The 21436-nt window shown below is 38.1% G+C and overlaps 1 protein-coding gene across 4 annotated transcripts in view; it reads right to left on the bottom strand.

The window, feature by feature from the left end:
- LOC137273855 (phospholipid-transporting ATPase IA-like) overlaps positions 1–21436 on the bottom strand; it is a 94455-nt gene that overhangs the window by 59080 nt on the left and 13939 nt on the right. Inside the window, exon 1 of one of the 4 annotated variants that reach the window (XM_067806738.1) lies at positions 8820–8906. The exons of the other annotated variants lie outside the window; for them this stretch is intronic. The gene's annotated coding sequence lies outside the window, so the exon portion shown is untranslated. Of the gene's footprint in view, positions 1–8819; positions 8907–21436 lie in introns of those variants that run through there. 4 annotated transcript variants of the gene reach the window in all.

Raw genomic sequence — 21436 nt, 5'->3', positions numbered from 1 at the left:
CAGAGGCAGTGAGTTACTTGACCTCAAAGTTGGTGAAGAGTCTCTCTGAATCAAACACCCTCTGGACTCTACACAAGGAAGTCGAATCCCCCTAAGATTATTACACGATTGAAACCATACCGTGTACACTCGGCATGTTTAACATGATGTGAGTCGAGAGTCACGAGTCACATATATTATCTGTAGTCCAAATACAAGAACAGGAAGACACCAACGACAATGTGCACTTCCATCTTAAATTGGACATTCTCTTCCCCAGAGACACCAGAGACAATCTTCCATCTAGTTAACACAAGAGACATTTACTGGCACCATATAGACTGTTGGCAATCTCTATTCCAGTATACATTGAGGACAATCACTAGTCCAGTATTAATTGAGGACAATCTAAACCACCACACACACTGAGGACAATCTAAAGCACAATACACACTGAGGACAATCCAAAACACAATACACTGGTATACTGAGGATAATACACCAAGAACACTCTCCAGTAAAATGTACAAGGACAATCTGTACATCAACAACCAAATGCCCTGATTCGTACAGCCAAATGCCAAGGACAATCATCAGTCTAAAAGAGACCATGCAGTATTGTAACTCAGTTTTACACCAAGACATTGTTCTCTGTTGATCACCAAACGCAGCTCTGTACATCAACAACCAAATGCCCTGATTCGTACAGCCAAATGCCAAGGACAATCATCAGTCTAAAAGAGACCATGCAGTATTGTAACTCAGTTTTACACCAAGACATTGTTCTCTGTTGATCACCAAACGCAGCTCTGTCCTTCAAGCAGCCATGTCCAAAATACACCAAGGATACTCACATGAAATATTCACCAGAAATGTCCTCAAATGTACATCCACAGGGAGGTTAATAGCAACTCAAGGCCTCCTACTCCCACTACCAATGGCCAGATCCATTCCCAAATGAGCCTTCCCTGTACAAATGACCTCAGTTGAAATGATGCACAAAGTACAATCACTTACTCACTCCACAGAATAAATCCTATTACTCTCCCATGGGTCAGTCGTTTTGTGCCAAAGACAACTCAACTCGGGAGACTGCACTAGGTCCAGTGAAGGTCAGTATTCCCCTGACCAATATGCATTCAGACAGGGAACGTTACTGACATAAGCCTGTTCAATAATGTCCCCTATCCAGTGAGATCAACAGCGCTATTTGAAACACAGCAACAGAGCCCTATCTTACAAGATTTGTCTTGCCAGTGGTTGCTTGATGATCTTGTCACGATACAGTCAACTTCTGTAACATACTCTCCCACTCAGAAAGTTCATCATCCTGCCGATACAAGTCAATACAGCAATGGCACAGACATTTACATAACTTCTCAATACCTATACAAGAAACTCACAATATTGCTTACTGAAATCGATACAACTCTGTCTTTGCAGCTGGCCGAAAAACTTGATCAAAACCAAGTTAGATCTTGATCAAACTGAAACTGTCTGAGATTAAAATGTACTCAACCCTGGATTTTACAAGTGAAGAATATGGAATATTGAAACATGACAATGTTTGTGCACAAGTACATTGGCAATGGCCTTCAAAGAAATGAGCAACTTAACTGGAATAGACAAGGGTTATTATTAGATGTTGTTAAGCATTGACAGCCCATCAAAATGATTGATATTTCACAGATTCAATCAGACAATTCTGACTGACTGATTACCAAGACTTTAAGCTGGTTAGTTTCAAGATTAAAGTAAGTGAAAGGAACATGGTACCATCTTCAGACCTGACAGGTCATGCACCTTTTTGTAATTTGCTTTTTTCAAATCTTTTCATCCTTTCTCTTCGACTCAGTCAAAGTCCTTTGGCTAAATGAAGTCTTGTGGATCATCAGCTACTGATATGGTTGTGAACTTGTGCCATGTTGCCTATCATTTCCCTTAGGACTGTCAGTGTCTGGCTGGAGCACTGCATCAACCAGCCTATGGCCTACTCAAACAGGGATGTTTTTGTACATACACTGTTACAAATCAGTGATTGGAACAAGAAGATTTAAAAAATAATACATCAAGTTAGGTTAGTATATAAACTCTGTTATGATGAATCTGGGACAGAAACCTTTTAAATTTGATCAAAAGATTGGATAAAAACTTGAAACAGAAAGTGATTTGCTACACAACATTCATGTTGTAATACAAGCTTTCATTTTGTGTTTTTGTATAATCTTGCAGCTGAGCAATCATGCATGTAGGTGCTTGGCTATATATTGGGAACATATTTGATCAAATAAGACGTATGACCCTCTTTTTCTCATAAATGTTGTAACAAAAGAGGTCAGCAGCCTCTATCAGACAGGAGGAGAGGGGGAGGGGTTAGGGATGAATATTTTATTCTTCACTGTCACACTTAATGTGTTCTATTTTTGGTTGTACTTTCAGGAAGTTTTATCACCAATCCCACTGAAATACTATTCCACAACCATGGATCCCTGTTAAGACTGTGCCCACTTTTAATGGCATTTAGGTGTTGGTGTGATGAACAAGAGGGATATATATTACAATATAGGGGCAGGGGTGTAGCCTAGTGGTTGAAGTATCACTCACCACACCAAAGACCCTGGTTCGATTCCCTATGGATTCATTGAGTGAAACCAATTTCTGGTGTCCCTATCTATGATTGCTAGAAGCAGCATAAAACTACCTACATGTACCTCAATTATCACAATATATACTTATACCATCTTTGAATGTGGCCCTGACATTGAGCCACCATTGACCCTCTGCTGTCTAGACAGACAATAAACCATCTCAACCATGGACAGGAATGAAAATTAAGACCATCCTCTGGTAATGTAATAACATATAGCAAGATCTAAACAATGCTTGAAATTATACAACCATTTAGGATCCTGGTCTAAGTATGAAGACTTGCATTCACTTCCTTAGCTGTGGAGAGGGTGTTGAAACAGCATCAACACATTTTCTAAAGTTTTGATACAGGTGTTTCACAATGAAGTTGAAACCATGGGTAAAAATCAGGGGCAGATCTATTTCAGTTACTGGTTAACAGTTAGGGGACTCTAAATGTCATAATTAAAGTGTGTCCATCTGAATAAAGAGAGCCAGAAGTCTCAATAGCCTACCTGAATTAAAAGAAAAAATGTTGGCAATGTTTCAAGTAAATTTGGAATTTTGTATACAATTTTCAGTGGCATCAAATAGCTGGGACCACAGCAAGCCCAAACTAATAACATGTTGTTTTGCACCTACCTATGAGGTTGTAAAATCATACATGCTGTGTATATTATCATAATGGCAGTGTTTGAAATACGCCCTAAACCCAGTCTGACATCAGGGCCGGTAACTTCAAAATGTTATTGACCCAAAATGAATTTAATCACACCACACATCAAAAATTCACTCAGATGTATGGAAAATCTAAAATCAGGCTGGCTAGCTGTAAATTTAGACCATCCTTCAGAAACTTTGCCCGTCTGGGGCAGTCTGATGGGTCTTATTTTAAACCCTGATAATGAAATCCTTTCATTCACCTGATGAAGGTCAAAACGTCAAGTCTATCAAAACAAAGAAGTTGTCATTCATATAATTCTTGCCTTTATGTGTATAACTTCTAAATGCTGTTCAAAGACTCAAAAGAAAAACAGTCTAAAATGTTTGATGAGGATGCTTTGATCATATTTAAGTGACTTACCTGGGTCCAGTCTGAAAGAGGTTCAGCTCTTTAGACTATGCTGTTTCAGTAGCTAGAGAATTGTGTATAAAACAATGCACCAAATTCACTTGATCGTTACATAAGTGACCTTAAACTAATTTGACAGAATGATCGAGTGATCATTGAATTTCTTCTACAAATGAAAACCAAAGGAAATATAAAAGATTTACCTTAAGCACCATCAGTCAGTTTTTGTCAGTTCTTGACAGAACACAAAGGGAGTTCATTTTGTCAGTGTATTAATGACAGCCCATGGATTTATTATGCACGGAATTTCTCAATGTCTTGTCACTTGAATAGTTGGGTAAAATATTAATGTCAGATTGAACTTCACATGTTTTATAGACATTTCAACACTGACTATTCACAAAATATGTTCATATAAGATGTGTCTTAAAAGACTAGTAGGTGTAAACTTGGATTATTTTTTTCAAAATTATTGAAAAAAAAAAGGTCTTATGGTTTTTATAGTCTTACGATTAAATTCAAACAAGTTAATATTTACATAGAACAGCAGACATGTTAACAGTTCTAAGTGAGACACAAGCAATATCAACATCATTATAGTACTAACTGCTTTACCAATCATCATGGTAATAACACTAATCTGAAGAGCAAGAAACTATATAGGTTGTACACAATTAATAACAATTTACAATCAACAGTCTGTGATAAAATCCTGGGGCAGGATATGTCTGGTTGATTGATTGAAAATGGTCTGAATGACTCTTCATTAGATTAGGTCTGACTGGGCTCACAGTTAACTGACATGAGTGTCCGAGACCTGGGTTAATTACTTGGTAAATATATCAAGAATAACCCTGGTATAACATGAAAAATTTATGTCTGACTGAAGAGGCACAGATATTTAATCATGCCATAATGGGATTTCAGAAAAGGGACAATTTGATGTATCTGATGAATCTGTAAACTAAATGAACCCCAACTGCCATTGCCAAATCTAAAAAGTTAATGAGGTAAATAGATATGAAAAGTTTTTATCCGTACTACATACCAAATGCTTATATGTATTTCATATATGTAACTCTTTATCAGGGTGGTTTCAGCCAATAAATCATACGCATTACAATGATTACAACTCCCTTGTTGCAATCTATGTTTGATGGTATAAACCTTCCCCTCTTTATCTGTGACCATTTAATTGATGCTCAGTTAATGAATTAATAACCAGTAAAATTAGTGGTAACACCACTTGGGTTACATGAACATTTCTAGTGTCTGAGGGCAAGTCTACTACATGTTACGTAATCTGTACCTGGAAGGACAGCCAGAGGAATTTACAGCTGAGTTAAAAAATAAAAAAAACACCATTGATCAAAGGATTAACCAATAACACTTTGATTGATCAATTAATCATATCCGGCACAGTGGATTTGTCAAAAGAAATAACTACCAATATGTTGATAGACTGTTGATAGGTCATCCTCTCTCTCCTTCTCTCTGTGTGTGTGTGTGTGTGTGTGTGTGTGTGTGTGTGTGTGTGTGTGTGTGTGTGTGTGTGTGTGTGTCTGTGTGTGTGTGTGTCTGTGTTTGTATGTGTGAGAGAGAAAGTATCAGTTTTGAAAGTATCAGCTTAAAAATGTTTAAGCCTCACCAATTTTATTTCTTTGCAGATTCATCGGTTGTATTTGGTCAAGAATGAAAGAAAAAGAAATGTCCATGCTCAGACATACAATCCTAACATTAATGTGACCTAAATGATAAACTGTTGAAATTAGTGTTAAACCTAAACTTACTCAGTTTATTTTTAGTTGATATAAATGAAACCAAAAAATTTAACATGAAAGCTCATACTGGTTATTTCATTTCCTTTTTTTCCCCACCTGCCTTTAGGTTTTCTGAGAACAACAATCTGTAAAACAAGAAATAGAATTGGTTTGGCCTTATGCATTGTTTTCATTTTGCAACTGTATCATGTTTTTTGATGTTATGAGAGTTATAAAAGATTAATTTTCATGGACAAAGATGGGAAAGCAGAATTTTTTAAACTCTGAGAAACAAAAATGTTAATGTTTTCATGGACCATTATAAAATATGAAAAATTAAAGTTCAAATTATAACAAAATTCATACAATAATGCTGTGAAAATAGGCATCATGATATACATCAACTCATGAAAATAATGCTTCGTGGCATCCCTAGTTACCATTACCAGTGAAAATAATTCTAAGAATTTTTTTTCAATCACAACACCGACATATTTCTCTTTTTTTTGGTAGCAAAACTCAGATTTTGATCTGTGCTATCAGGTATACATAACTAGTTGTTTCTGCAGTACTACATTCACCTCGTCCGTGCAGAAAGGCATAAAACCTCACTTGTTTTCACCATGACCACATACTTTCTCATAAATACAGTCTCCATTAAAATAATTCACCCATCCCTTCACCTCCAACCTTACACAACCACTTACCTTCTTCATTAACTTTACCTCATTCACTTACCCATTCATTTGCCCTTACTCCTGGCACATTGGACCTATAGACCATTTGGCTCAAAAGTGGACCAATGAATTGCAGTCTAGCTCGAAAACTACATACTCAATGAAACGCTGATCATAATCAGAACATCATACCATTGTTTAACAAACTATCATTAAAATATTGACACATTTCACTATTTGTTATGAGGGAGGAATGCAGAGAAAGGGACTAACCCTCACTAACCCACCCAAGTTCTCTGTCTCCCTCTCCCTCACTAACCCACCCAGCTACTCTGTCACCCTCTCATTACTAACCCATCCAGTCTTTCTATCGACCTCTCCCTCACTAACCCACCCAAATGCTCTGTCAACCTTTCCTTCACTAACCACCCAGCCATTTTGTCACCCTCTTCCATCAAAGCTGTCTACTTATGGTCGTCCCTGGCAACAGCTGTGTTAACGGCAGCCTTGCAGCAGGCAGACATTCATCACGTGATATAACCCATAACCAACCACTATCCTGGTTCCTCCCAGTGCCCTGTGTAACTCATGTAACACACACAAGTACTTATTCCTTCAATGCAACAAAATCATTAACAAACATAATATGAATCACTTCACTACCATGTGAGGAAACACATGCCATCCTCTGTAAGTTTAGCATAAAGTACAGTATGAATGCATTAGGGTTACCATTACTTACAGTATGAATGCATTAGGGTTACCATTACTTACAGTATGAATGCATTAGGGTTACCATTACTTACAGTATGAATGCATTAGGGTTACCATTACTTACAGTATGAATGCATTAGGGTTACCATTACTTACAGAATGAATGCATTTGGGTTACCATTACTCACAATATGAATGCATTAGGGTTACCATTACTTACAGTATGAATGCATTAGGGTTACCATTACTTACAGTATGAATGCATTTGGGCTACCATTACTCACAATATGAATGCATTAGGGTTACCATTACTTACAGTATGAATGCATTAGGGTTACCATTACTCACAATATGAATGCATTAGGGTTACCATTACTCACAATATGAATGCATTAGGGTTACCATTACTTACAGTATGAATGCATTAGGGTTACCATTACTTACAGTATGAATGCATTTGGGTTACCATTACTTACAGTATGAATGCATTTGGGTTACCATTACTCACAATATGAATGCATTTGGGTTACCATTACTTACAGTATGAATGCATTAGGGTTACCATTACTTACAGTATGAATGCATTTGGGTTACCATTACTCACAGTATTAATGCATTAGGGTTACCATTACTTACAGTATGAATGCATTAGGGTTACCATTACTTACAGTATGAATGCATTAGGGTTACCATTACTTACAGTATGAATGCATTTGGGTTACCATTACTTACAGTATGAATGCATTAGGGTTACCATTACTTACAGTATGAATGCATTAGGGTTACCATTACTTACAGTATGAATGCATTTGGGTTACCATTACTTACAGTATGAATGCATTAGGGTTACCATTACTTACAGTATGAATGCATTTGGGTTACCATTACTCACAGTTTTAATGCATTAGGGTTACCATTACTTACAGTATGAATGCATTTGGGTTACCATTACTCACAATATGAATGCATTAGGGTTACCATTACTTACAGTATGAATGCATTTGGGTTACCATTACTCACAATATGAATGCATTAGGGTTACCATTACTTACAGTATGAATGCATTTGGGTTACCATTACTCACAGTTTTAATGCATTAGGGTTACCATTACTTACAGTATGAATGCATTTGGGTTACCATTACTCACAATATGAATGCATTAGGGTTACCATTACTTACAGTATGAATGCATTTGGGTTACCATTACTTACAGTATGAATGCATTTGGGCTACCATTACTCACAATATGAATGCATTAGGGTTACCATTACTTACAGTATGAATGCATTTGGGTTACCATTACTCACAATATGAATGCATTAGGGTTACCATTACTCACAATATGAATGCATTAGGGTTACCATTACTTACAGTATGAATGCATTAGGGTTACCATTACTTACAGTATGAATGCATTAGGGTTACCATTACTTACAGTATGAATGCATTAGGGTTAACATTATTTACAGTATGAATGCATTAGGGTTACCATTACTTACAGTATGAATGCATTAGGGTTAACATTATTTACAGTATGAATGCATTAAGGTTAACATGAATGCCTGTCCAAAATACACCCTATTTTCTGGTGTCAACTCACCTCCTGCTTCTGGCCCCATTTGATGACAATAATAACAACAATATCTGTGCCTAGAATCCACTACGATGCTGCTCTCTGGTGTTGCATCATTACCCTGACTAAGCACAACCATCACTCATTTACTTGTCCTCAGTCACCAACCCACCCTTCACTCATTTACTTGAACTCACCCACCCTTCAAAAAGCCTGAAACACTACTGGGTACCTACAGGATGAGAAAGAGTCACCATAATGGTCTTGTGCACCCCTGATCTCTCTCCGCCTTCCATGACAGCTGCAGACATGACAAGTACATGATGCCACGACAAATCACATCCACAATACATTACCGGTACCTATACGACACACTGATCATTATACCAGTCCCTGGTCAGGTAAGAGTACTCACCAAGGAGAGTCCTGTGTCAGGTTTAACACTGCTACCCAAAACACTGGACCAGTGGCTAAACAATCGCCATCGTCACCACTGCCAAACATGCAGATTGATTTATCTGCTAATTGTGAGTCTCTGCATCTGTACATCACCATATGGATAGGTGGCAAGCAACATGGAGTCCTTCCATTGTGAACGTTGTGATCCAATTAAACCTGTCTATGTCGCTAGCAAGGTTCAACCATTGTCCTTGTACTAGTGGTTGTCACTGACAGAGGATCTGATTAAATTATCAGCCAATATCTACTGCTGGGGTATTATACGTCTTTGAGATCTACTGAAGGTAATAATTGTAATAATGTATCATTGTTGACATGAAATGTATAGCCCAGATTTCATAAACTTGATATATGTAATATTAATGGTGCTGGTATAAACGTACCACCAAAATGGCTGAATATAAAAAAAATTGTTGCTTTTGGATCTTTGATGCTGTGATGACTGTGACTTCAAAACAGTAGAGTCGTGAATTTTAAAAATACACCATCCATTAGGCTTACTTCATTTACCTCAAGGGCGCCTTAGTAACCAGATTAATGACGTCACAATAGGTATGTTTATCTTCATTGAGTGGCATTGTTTAGGAGTTAAAAAGTAGTATATGGAGAAGCTTTGTGGAGAGGCTTATTCAGATGATGCTACGTTTGATACAGATTCTTGTATTGTTGTCAAGGTAGTACAAGTAAGGTAGAAAACAGGATAATATATATATACAGTACATACTTAGTTAATGTCCTTGTTCTTTTGGTTATGGACCCGTGAAGGTCCCGGGGTAGAATAGGCCTTCAGCAACCCATGCTTGCCATAAAAGGTGACTATGCTTGTCGTAAGAGGCGACTAACGGGATCGGGTGGTCAGACTACCTGACTTGGTTGACACATGTCATCGGTTCCCAATTGCGCAGATCGATGCTCATGTTGTTGATCACTGGATTGTCTGGTCCAGACTCGATTATTTACAGACCGTCGCCATATAGCTGGAATATTGCTAAGTGCGACGTAAAACTAAACTCACTCACTCACTCACTTTTGGTTATGTATGCACTGTATACAGCTAGATGAAGACAATATTGCACCTTGCAGAGCTAGTTCAGGGCCTTGGTTCACTAGGCCACATGTGCGAATGCCACTGAACATCTCTACAATAAAGCTGTGTGTGGATCTGCTAAGTCTGAGCTGTACTGATTGTATTGGCACCAGTGTCAGGTAAATGTCGGAATGTTTAAAATTGATGCTGAACTATTGCAACCAATCTTGCACTGGTAAGGTCAGAAAACAGGTCATATCCCATGTTCACATCACCTTCCCCACTGCCCATGTTCACATCACCAGCACAAGATCATGTTCATGTCACCAGCCCTGGATTGTGTTCACATCATGGGCCCTGCAACCCATGTTCACATCACCCTGTCTGCAGAAAATGTTCACATCATTAGCCTTGCAACCTGTGTTCACGTCACCACCCATAGAGAGATGTTCACATCATTAGCCTTGCAACCCATGTTCACGTCACCACCCACAGAGAGATGTTCACATCATTATCGTTGCAACCCATGTTCACATCACCACCCTCGGAAAGAAGTTCACGTCACTAGCCCAGCAACCCATGTTCAAGTTGCCTACCGTGTTGTTGTCTCTCACCATGCAACCCATGTACATATCGCCAGCTACTCTACATACCTTTCTGCTGGACAGGGCACAACTGTACCTCCACCGTTTCATTAACACCAACTTTCTTCCCAAACATCACAATCAGACTACACGGTACATTAGCCAAAAATCCTTTCTAATGCTGAGGAAACATCCATGGTGATATTTGGTGTATCCATTTTTGATGCTGTTTGTAAACAGAGGAGAATGTGAAACTAACTTGTGAAATGCAATCCCAGTGCTTGTGAATGATTTCCACAGGTACATAACAATGAAACAATCTGACTGAACAAAAGTACAACGAATGAAGTAAAATTAAGATTGTGTTGATAACTGGCCAGCACTGAATGTTCCCACATACTGCACCAACACATCATGCCGCGTTACAGAAACGTCAGCTTGTTCAGTAAATCATTGTGAATGTGTCAAATAGTGAAATTCTAAAACAGGTAAACTAATACTCACAGTTACCTGTACATGGAGTAATTAAAAACCACGAGAATGATCAAGTATGTGGGTGAGTGGTTGAGTGGGTTGAGTTAGAGGGTGAGTTGTTGAGTGTGATCAGTGGTTAAGTGAGTGAGTGAATGAGCTAGTGAGGGTGATCAGGTCTGAGTGAGAATAAGTGAGTAATCGAGTGAATCAGTGTGTATGTGAGATTAAGTGAGTGAATGAGTGATCGAGTCTGAGCGAGAGAGAATGAGTGGTTATCATCTGCAGTCAATAATCAAAGCATCCCTTTGTTTAGCATTTGGTAAACTTCAAACATTTGCTCTGCCCAGATTTTAGCCTGAGGACAGTTCACATCAGATATCACCTACAGTTGCTTGCATAAACAAAACTATAATTTGGGCAAGATAATCATATCATACACAACAAATGATAACAAGCCCTACATGATGTTTCATCCACTCATCACAATCCCCCCTAAAACCCATTCAGTTGCTGGTCAAACACAATCAACACTGTGACAAAAACACTTGATATTCAACACATTTTCAAGTGCGTTTCAGGATGGTCCTGGTGGGTTTACAATATTCCTCATCACTGATGCTTCAGCTAAGAGTCAGCCAACAACAAATCATCAAAATTCCCTACCCAACCTCTGAAAATGTCTGTTAAATGAATTATAACTTAAAAATATTTCATCACTTAAAGTAAGATTTCAGAGCATATTTGTTTAAAACACAAAAAAATATGGAAACTTTATGCCTTAACTTTGTTCTCTTTAAGTCAAATATGTTTATCACACAAAGACATGTTTTCTTTATCAATATTTTTGCAAGCTAGTGAGTGGCCTAATTCAGCTTTGTTGTGTCTGTCAACAACAGTAGCTGAGAACGTTGCATTTCTGTCAAACACACACCTCCCTTCTCCAGTTTTTTTCAATTTCGCACTCTACTAGCTCCTGGAATGCTGATGATAGGTCACTACCCATAAATCATTGCTCTACCCATGAATCATTGCTCTACCCATAAATCATTGCCCTACCCATACATCATTGCTCTGCCCATAAGTCATTGCGCTACCCATCACTCATTCCTTTTCTCATAAATCATTGCTCTACCTAAAGTCATTGCATTACCCATAAGCCACTGCTTTATCTATGTTAATACTCTATCCTTATGCCATTGCTCTGCAAAGTGATTGCTTTACCCATAACTCGTTGCTCTACCCATAAGTCATTGCAGTAACCATAAATCATTGCGCTACCTAGAAGTCATCACTTTACCCATAAGTCACTACAGGAAGTAAATGTAAACAGATAAGAAATCTAATACATTTCTCTCTCCAAACATATCATCTACATAAGTACTGACTGCAGTTTGAACATAATTTTGTTCCTCAAAGTCAATTTGACAGCATGGGTCTGTAAGTATACAACCGGAGTACACAAACTTACAAATCACAGATCAGAATATATGTCTGATGAAGCATCCTTTGATGTCAGTATTTACAGTCGTTATGTTTTTACAGAAACTGTTGAGCTTGGAGGCATTACCAGAGCTTTACCAGAGCTGCCCTCCCCGAATTTCAACCCCCCATTTTTCAGTTTAAAACATGTTGGGAAAAGTTATTTGGGGCAGGAGGAATAGAGATTTGTCATAAATTGATTTAAAAATTTTAATGATATATCTATAATTGAATATTTTTAATACTTTAATAATACTGAAAAAATATATATATTTTTTAATTACAATTTATTTCTTCCTGGCTTCCTGAAAGAATGAATGCATTTCTGTAATTTGGAGTCACACATACAAGGCAAGGGTCAGGTTGTTGAAGCCAGTCATGAAGCAGTTAAATCCCACCTGCTGCTAGCCAACATAATGCATTTCAACTCATCTGTTTAGCTCATCTAATACCACAAAGCTTGAAGCTGATGGTTTCCCTCCCACGCAATGCTGCCATAACGATAAACCTCACACTGTTGTGCATTCACAATGACAAAACCTCTTTCCAAAGATGAGTCCCCATTTAGATGATTTTTAATAAAACAAGTCAGTGCTGGTTTTATTTTTGTCTTTTTCTGCATTTAGACAAACCCAAATGACCGATTGGGTTTTTATAACCTACCCTGTGTCTGGCATGTCTCCGCAGTCTTTAAGGGTCTACGAAAACAAATCAGAGTCAGCTATTCAGAAAGCTGATTTTTGTTCAGCAAATTGTGAGTGCTCGATATCTGGCAACAGTGATTGGATGATATTGTGTATGATTGCTCTGACTTTATAAATATACATTCGTTTAGTATTTAACTGACCATGTTTACAGCATTTACTGCTGTCTGTTTTAACATGGTCAATAAAACAATAGACCGTAGATTTTTCAAGCAGGTCACATTTTGTGCAGAACCCAGGTTTTGGTATGTTCAGCTTCTTGCTGTCAGAACTGGCTGAGCTAGACAAATTGTGAGTTTCTCTTGCAGATTTAAAGCATCAAGAACATCAACAAAAGAATAGTCTTTATTAGTATAATAGTCCTGTACTTTTGCCTTAATGGAAGTGATTCATGTAATCATGCTCATCTCTGCTCAAACTGTAACGGTTAAGTATCTCTGTGGCCATGTCTAACATCTACTTAGCCAGGTTTATCTACAGTCGAACCCCATTTACCCGGACGTTTTGGTTTCACTCGAAAATCCGGATAGCAAGACGTCCAGTTAACTGGATCAAACATCCAAAACGTGAAAATTAAGTGAAAGGAAAAAATATTCACATACGTATATCAATAAACCAACAGTCAATAGTAATAACAGTGAATCATCATAACATATAAGTGTACCGATAATACATGGAAGGCAGAACGTAGGTTACCATTTGTCAAGTTGTCTCGGATGTAATTGTGTAGCGTGTGGAGCTTCAGATAGTAAGTTAGATGAAAGGGTAAACGGTATTGACGTGACACATACACATGCACATTGCACAGATCTCTCAGTCCGGATAACTGGATCCTTTTTCAATGGAAATGTATGGGAATGGTTTGAAAATTCGCTGTTCGGGTGTGGAAGTGTGGGGTCAGGTTAAGCGAGTACAATTAATGAACGTAAGTTTCGTTTCACATAAAAATCATCCGGAAGGCGGGGTTTTCGGATATGTGGGGTCCGGGTAAACGGGGTTCGACTGTATATGCTAACTGTGAAACAAAACACAAAATCTGACCTCATATTCTACACAACTGAGTATGTATAACAAGTTGAATGAGCAGCACAATTCACAATCATGATATACATGCATAACATATCATAACCTGATACCATCAGCACAATATATATTGATGTTCAGGGTGAGCAAATTGTGCCCACCTGACTGTAAAACACGTCATTGGTTGTTTTTAACGTCCTCATCAATACTGCCACAAAAAACTGTAAAATATCATACCACCATATCATCAGCCTCATGTGTAACACAATGTTTATTATGACAATGATTCGCTTACGTTATGAGCTCATAAAAAGTGGTTATGGAAAGGCAGCATACCACAACACACATAAGCTGACAAGGTTCATCATCTTATTGGAATCCTTATTTCCTTCAATCCTATATTTCACCCATATGGTGGCACTCTGTAAATAATCATGTCCGGACCAGACAATCCAGTGGTCAACAGCATGAACATTGATCTGCACAACTGAGAACCGATGACATATCTTAACTTGGACTAATATTCTATGCTTGACCTTCATGGAGTCGCCAGTCATATCAAGGGAAAAATGTTTCTACCTTTTATTTAATCTATGATTTATTATTTACAAATTCAATAGAGACTTTGCAAGTCAAACTGAAGCCCTGAAGCTGCTACACTGCGACCTGTTTTGTCTTCGATAGAGATATGACAAATGCAAAATCTGTGTAGATGCTGCTTAATCAGTGCTAAACAGATTTGTTCCATTGTTGTTGTTTTATGGTTAAGAAATAACCACTGTTAGCATGATCCGCATTATGTCTGTGACTTCAGTTGGACCTATCACAGGATGAAATGAATAATCAGCTTTTCCTGGGTACTGATTGTTTACTGAAGAATTTTCTCATGAGAAGACAAATCAGATGATCTTGGCACTCCATATACACAATATTTTACAATATAATTAGAGACTCTGATATTTACTGATAGACTGAACAACATAATTAACTTTTTCTGTGTGAATGAAGAATTATGGATGTTACTTTTCCCAGTCACAGGATTAATACTAGTAGTACTGACTTCACCATGACTAACAAGTTGTGTCTGCCAATATCTGACATGTATCAGGGAATGGAAATACTGAGGTATCCTGAAAACATCTGGCTTGCTATATCCCATTACAGTGATTGATTGATTGATTAGTTGATTGAGTGAGTGAGTGAGTGAGTGAGTGAGTGAGTGAGTGAGTGAGTGAGTGAGTGAGAATTAGTGCTGCTATGAACGGTATTTAATAGGGGAAAGTGCTGCTGGTTTTAAATGCTTACCAATTTGGTAAAACCAACATCCACAGGTATGGTGCTGACACAATGTAGTTGGGCAAACCAGGATTCAAACCAAGAGTCACTGGTCTCTGGCAAGGACCACAACTCTGCTAGGCAAATTCCCATCCCTATACACTCAAGGAGGTCAGTAGCTGAAGGAGTATTCGTCCACACTCGACAGAGCACTCCAGGACACAGACCACACATAGGTTCATTCACACAACTGACACATAATCATTATCACATTGACACAAAACCATGCCATCATCGCAATCTCAAGCAAAACTCATTTCCGCATCCTGTTGGTGTAGGACATCCCGACATCAATGTTTTACAAGTTAGGTGGGAACACGGTTCAACGTACACTGCAGTCAATGAGGCAGGATGAATAAAGAAGGGTCTTAATTTAGGGCAGTTATTTTGAGAACCAATCAACTGCAGTACACAAAGGTTGTCAAATATAACCGATGAAATTCAACCGGACTCTTGCTGAAAGATGGTTGAGCTGAACAAATGAAAAAAAATTTATAAATATTGATCAAAGAGCAGATAATTTTAATTCAGTAATCCAATTGTTCTGGTACAATGATTCGTCAGCTCTGATGATCAGTGATGTGGACAGCAAGTATTGGATCTATGACTCTGTTGGGACTCTGGGTTCGAATGAAACTAACGTAGATCGTAAGAAGCAATTAAACAGGGAATTGTGAGGCTGGGGTGAGTGTGTTTGATTGTACATGGACAGTGATGATCAATGTTCATGCTATCAGTCACAAGATAGTCTAGTCTGACATATTTGCAGGTTGCCATTATACTGTTTGAATATCAGATGCATGTCACATTTTGTGGACTAACACTGAATATGAGGTGGACATAGGGCAGTCCTGTCGCTATGATTCAGTATGAATCCACTGAAGAGTGAGTGAGTTTAGTTTTACATGTGAAGCTCATTACTGGTGCCCCCAATGTTACATTGATGGAGTATTGCTATAGGCATCAAAAACTAAACTCTGTCACTCACTCAATCTGTGTTGATTTGTTAAAGCATTTGAGTAACAATAATGTGGCTAGTTATTCTTGAAACGGTCGTACACCTATGAACTTCTTAATCGCATTCTTAACACATTGCCTATGATCAAAGTTATGAATTCATCGGGATATGAACATTTCCAGAATGAGGACCCTGAGTTCTAAGATCACTCTGCAGAGTGGATATTCCAAGCACACATCTCTAAAGACCTTCCCCAAAGTCTATTATTTTGTCATTATATGTCATTTTATGAAAAAAGTGAACCTTCAAATTTTTTTCAAGACAATAAACATAACTAACCCACTCAAAATTTTAGACAGCCTAGATTTTCAAAACTCTCTTAGCGCTAAGATAGTTATAAGTTAATGTTAATATATCGCACTTATGACTATCTTACTGTTAATACAGTCTCCAAACTCTATGCCCTGGAAACTATTAATATATAGTATTATTTTGAAACATTCAGCAACCCAACAATCATGTCCACAAACATAACCACCAATGACTATTTGCATGAGAAAATAGTTAAGTAACAGCCTTCCAACATGCATTATGGATCATACATCGGGAATATGATTAGATGAATACTGTGATAAACATACAAATATCTGCAAGTTAGTGCAACAGTTCTGGGACTGAACTTGAGTTATCCACCACTCCAATCTCCAGATGTGAAGGCTTAACAGCAGACAACATTCCAGAAGATATGAAAGAATTTCTTAATACCATGATGACTATGCTTCTCAACCACTGTCTTATAAATTTGTAGAGGCCACAAAATCTGTGTGTTCTGTGCTTGGATTCTATATAACCAGGACATATAGAGTCAAGGATCCTCCGATCTAAACTTGGATGCTTCGTCCACATGGCCAAAGATGTCTGCTTCACCCAACATATGGATGTGATCTGTGGAATGACACCTTGAGGTGCTGCATGCTTCTTAACCACTGTCCAAAATACTTTTCAACATTGAAGTTCACAAGATGAAACATTTCGCTTGTAAAATAAATGACTGTCCAAACAACTCAATGCAGATTAAAACCTGTCAACAAACATTTCAGTTTCCCTTATACCAGAAAAATCAAATTTCTACACAACATGTTGGAATGCACAGATCCTGAACTGAATATTCATAAGCCTCATATACATTGCCACATCAAAAAACACAGCCAATTTCAAAACAACAATATCACATATTCATCAAACCATCACCTTCCAGTCGATCTGTCTCACAGTCTCTGAATCAGATTATTTTCTTCCCTGCCTGTATTGCTAAAATACTAAACACACTAAATTAGGCAAGCAAACATTTTCCACAGATTGCATCTCTATGGGGCTCCCTTTCAGTCTGAATAAAGCTGCATGTTTCTATCCAAATTACATATTCTCATCTAGAATTTTCAAAGTGTAAGTGCTCATGTAAACCAGCATGGTGGATAAACTATCTGTAATTGAAAATGTTTAATGCAGACAGAAACTAAAAGCTTTATTCAATTTGAAAAGGAGCCCAAGAATGTTCCGGAACAATGAAACAGACCTGCAAACACGCTACTTTTATAGTCTCTGAATCCAATGAAAATAGGTCTTGATGTTTCATTATTTTGTGTCTGACATAATACCATTATCATCCTTGAGTGTTTGAATACTGTAGTTTGTGATTGCACAATACCATTCATATTGTATTGTATTGTATTGCATTGTATTGTTTTGACTAAAAATTTCATAGTGGTGAAGACCTGAGTTCGATTCCCCACATGGACACAATGTGTGAAACTCTGGTGTCCCCTGCTGTGATATTGCTGGAATATTCCTAAAAAGCAGCATAAAACTAAATTCACTCACGAATTAAAAAACTCCACATATTTATAGCCTGATTACAAAAGATTTTGTACTGACTTGCAAAATTTTCACATCAGTTACACATTGCATCTACACACAAACTGCTCATCAGCCTTCTCATTATACCTGACTCTCATCACTCAGCCAACACTGGAATCAATACTGCTGGTCACTCAAATTCATTTACAAAATCTACTACAACATGACAGCTCCTAATAAACAGCTCAAAATGTTTCCCACAATGCACAAACCGAGTTCGACAGCATGTAACAACATTTGCATACTGATTATGATCAAAACCAATCTCGATAATTTTGCACGAAGATCATGTCAGCCTTGTTTTCTGCAATCAGACACAAAATGTTTTTCTGACCATGAATTTTACACCTCGATATCAATCAAATACTGGTGCAAAGCCATCAAGATTCTAACCACAGTTCAATGGCTGCTTCAATAACAAAGGAATACATTCTACCAAACATCAGCATCATACAATGTAAATCATCAGAGTCAAATGAGGTGAGATCAGAAGATCCACAAATATGATGAAATATTCATTGAAAAATCATTGGGTTTGAAAAGGTATTCAAGCCAAACTGTGCAGTGCCAAAACAAATGACATGTGAAGCTCACAGAGTAAAATTTCTACCTGGTTGCATAAGTTCCATTGGAGGCATGAATCTCGCCATAGTTACCACACTGTTTGTCCTCGACGTTGATATATTGGCTACATTTGCCACAGACTTACACACCAGACAGTGACTTGCTGCTTCCGTGCCATGCTGGATCCGGAGAATCCAAAAGGAAATTTCCTTGCGAATACTTCAGGTTATCTAAGCCAATACATCACAAACGCATACAGAAATATAGCGATACATTATCCACAGGCGTCAAGTAATCATTTGGTAGCCTGCATTTGGTAACAAAATGGAGAAGTTGAAATATTTACACTACATGAAGGTTTAACTGGCATTCAAGAAACACACACATTGATCTAAATCAATACATTATTAATTTGTATCGCTCTGCTTGCACACAACAAGCCTAGTAACCCCAAGGGACTATGTATGGAAGTCTGCCACGGAGCTAAATATGGTGGGTGGGGGGAGGCCTGAAACAGACATCAACTTCCCTGACCTCAAAGGCAAATTTGACTTCACCAACCAAAGGCCATTAACACACAATATGTTTTGTAAATAGTGACATTTTATATATAAGGGTAGTATGAGCTGGCTATTGGCAATGGTTATGGGCTGACTGCTAGCTTGGCCGACAAGGCATGTGGTGACCATGCAACGATCAATATTGGTGCAGAAGCTCATGTACGTAGTCAACGTCTGCAAGGTGGTGATCAGCTGGAAATGGAAGAGATCACTAGAAATATGGTAGGGCCAGACTCATTAGTTCAATATTTGGTCTTCAGTGAATAAGGAAGTGAACAGAAATACTCCAGAATATGAAACAACTTAGATTGTCGGTGACAGCAGAAAAATGATTAGACAGCTTGTCCCCATTCAGATGTGTAACTGATGGACAGTTTTTATACCACGCATTCTGTCTTTCAAGGATAAAAGTACTAGAGTGAACAAAGATGCAAGGGCAAGGAACACAGGCTTCACAGAAGAACAACTTTACATGATATATTTGCGATGGTAGGAGTCAATTATGAATGATTCAGAGGGACAACAATCCAAGTTTGGAGAAATACCTGTATGTGGTGTAAATAAGACAGGGTGTTACTGCAAACACTAAAATTATGAACATTAGGCACCTGCTCCCTAATAATATTCCACACAGCATATCTTAAATGTTCTAAACACAGAATGTTATGTCTCCTCTATCAAGATAACACAATAACCGATTCAGTGGTGTTATCCACTTTTCTAAAGTCGTTACTAGAGTGAACACTAGAATTCTGTTCTGTCTCATGAGCTGATCCTTAAGACTGGTCTGTACAGCACTATAACCTATATAGAATGGTTAAAAGTGCTAAATTTGGATCAGTAAGCACAAAAGTTTCATGCACAGATAACCATACTGCTATTTCTTTGTGGCTTTTAGACCAAGTTTAGACATAGGCAGATCCAGAAGGGGTGGTGCAAGGGTTCCATCCCATCCTCCACACACATACTTGTCCTGTATGTTTACTAAATCAATATTGAAACTCTAATGAAATTGAAATGTGCACTCCCTACCACCCCTTTCTCAAGAGTGTGCACCTCCCTACCCATCTCACCCCTTCCCAAATGTTGCATCCGCCCAATAGGACAGACCATATGTTAGGGCTAAAATCGTCTTAAAAGACTGTTTTAAGACAAGGTTGTTGATATTTTCAAACCTAAGTGGAATAACCATTTTATTTATAAACTTTTTGAAAAGGTAAATGAATCCCTCCACCTCCATATCTCCAGCACAACATGGGCACTCAATACTGAATACTGTAGTAATAACATTACAAACATATAGCCAAACAACATAACCTCTCGATGAATGTTAGGTAGAGGTACACAACACGGAATCTGACATGATGCATAGGTTAGTAACACTAATCAATAAGGGTGGAACAATGTAGACAGTATGAATGATATACTGCCATTTGGAATGTAACAGACAGTGTTCAGATGGATGAGCAAAGTTTTGGAAATTTTATTATACATTTTCCAAAATATGAAACAAATTCAACAAGTTCATGGACATGCATTTGGAACAAACTTAGACAACATTTAGTTTCTGAATTTATATGATTTTGAAAGAAACGTTATTTTCAAATTGAAAAGTAGCCCCAGTAAGATGGGAGAAGTTGATATTGATCTAAACTTGCTTCATGTCAAGCTTCAGCATTGCAGAAAGGCCTAGGTGGAAGGAGGGCTAGGTGGAAGGAAGGCTAGGTGGAAGGAGGCCTAGGTGGAAGGTAGGCCTCGGTGGAAGGAGGTTTAGGTAGAAGGAGGGCTAGGTGGAAGGAAGGCCTCGGTGGAAGGAGGCCTAGGTGGAAGGAGGCCTCGGTGGAAGGAGGGCTAGGTGGAAGGAGGCCTAGGTGGAAGGAGGGCTAGGTGGAAGGAGGGCTAGGTGGAAGGAGGGCTAGGTGGAAGGAGGCCTAGGTGGAAGGAGGGC

Source organism: Haliotis asinina, chromosome 2 (assembly GCF_037392515.1).
Source record: "Haliotis asinina isolate JCU_RB_2024 chromosome 2, JCU_Hal_asi_v2, whole genome shotgun sequence".
Taxonomy (NCBI): domain Eukaryota; kingdom Metazoa; phylum Mollusca; class Gastropoda; order Lepetellida; family Haliotidae; genus Haliotis; species Haliotis asinina.
This window is presented reverse-complemented; position numbering and strand designations above follow the sequence as displayed.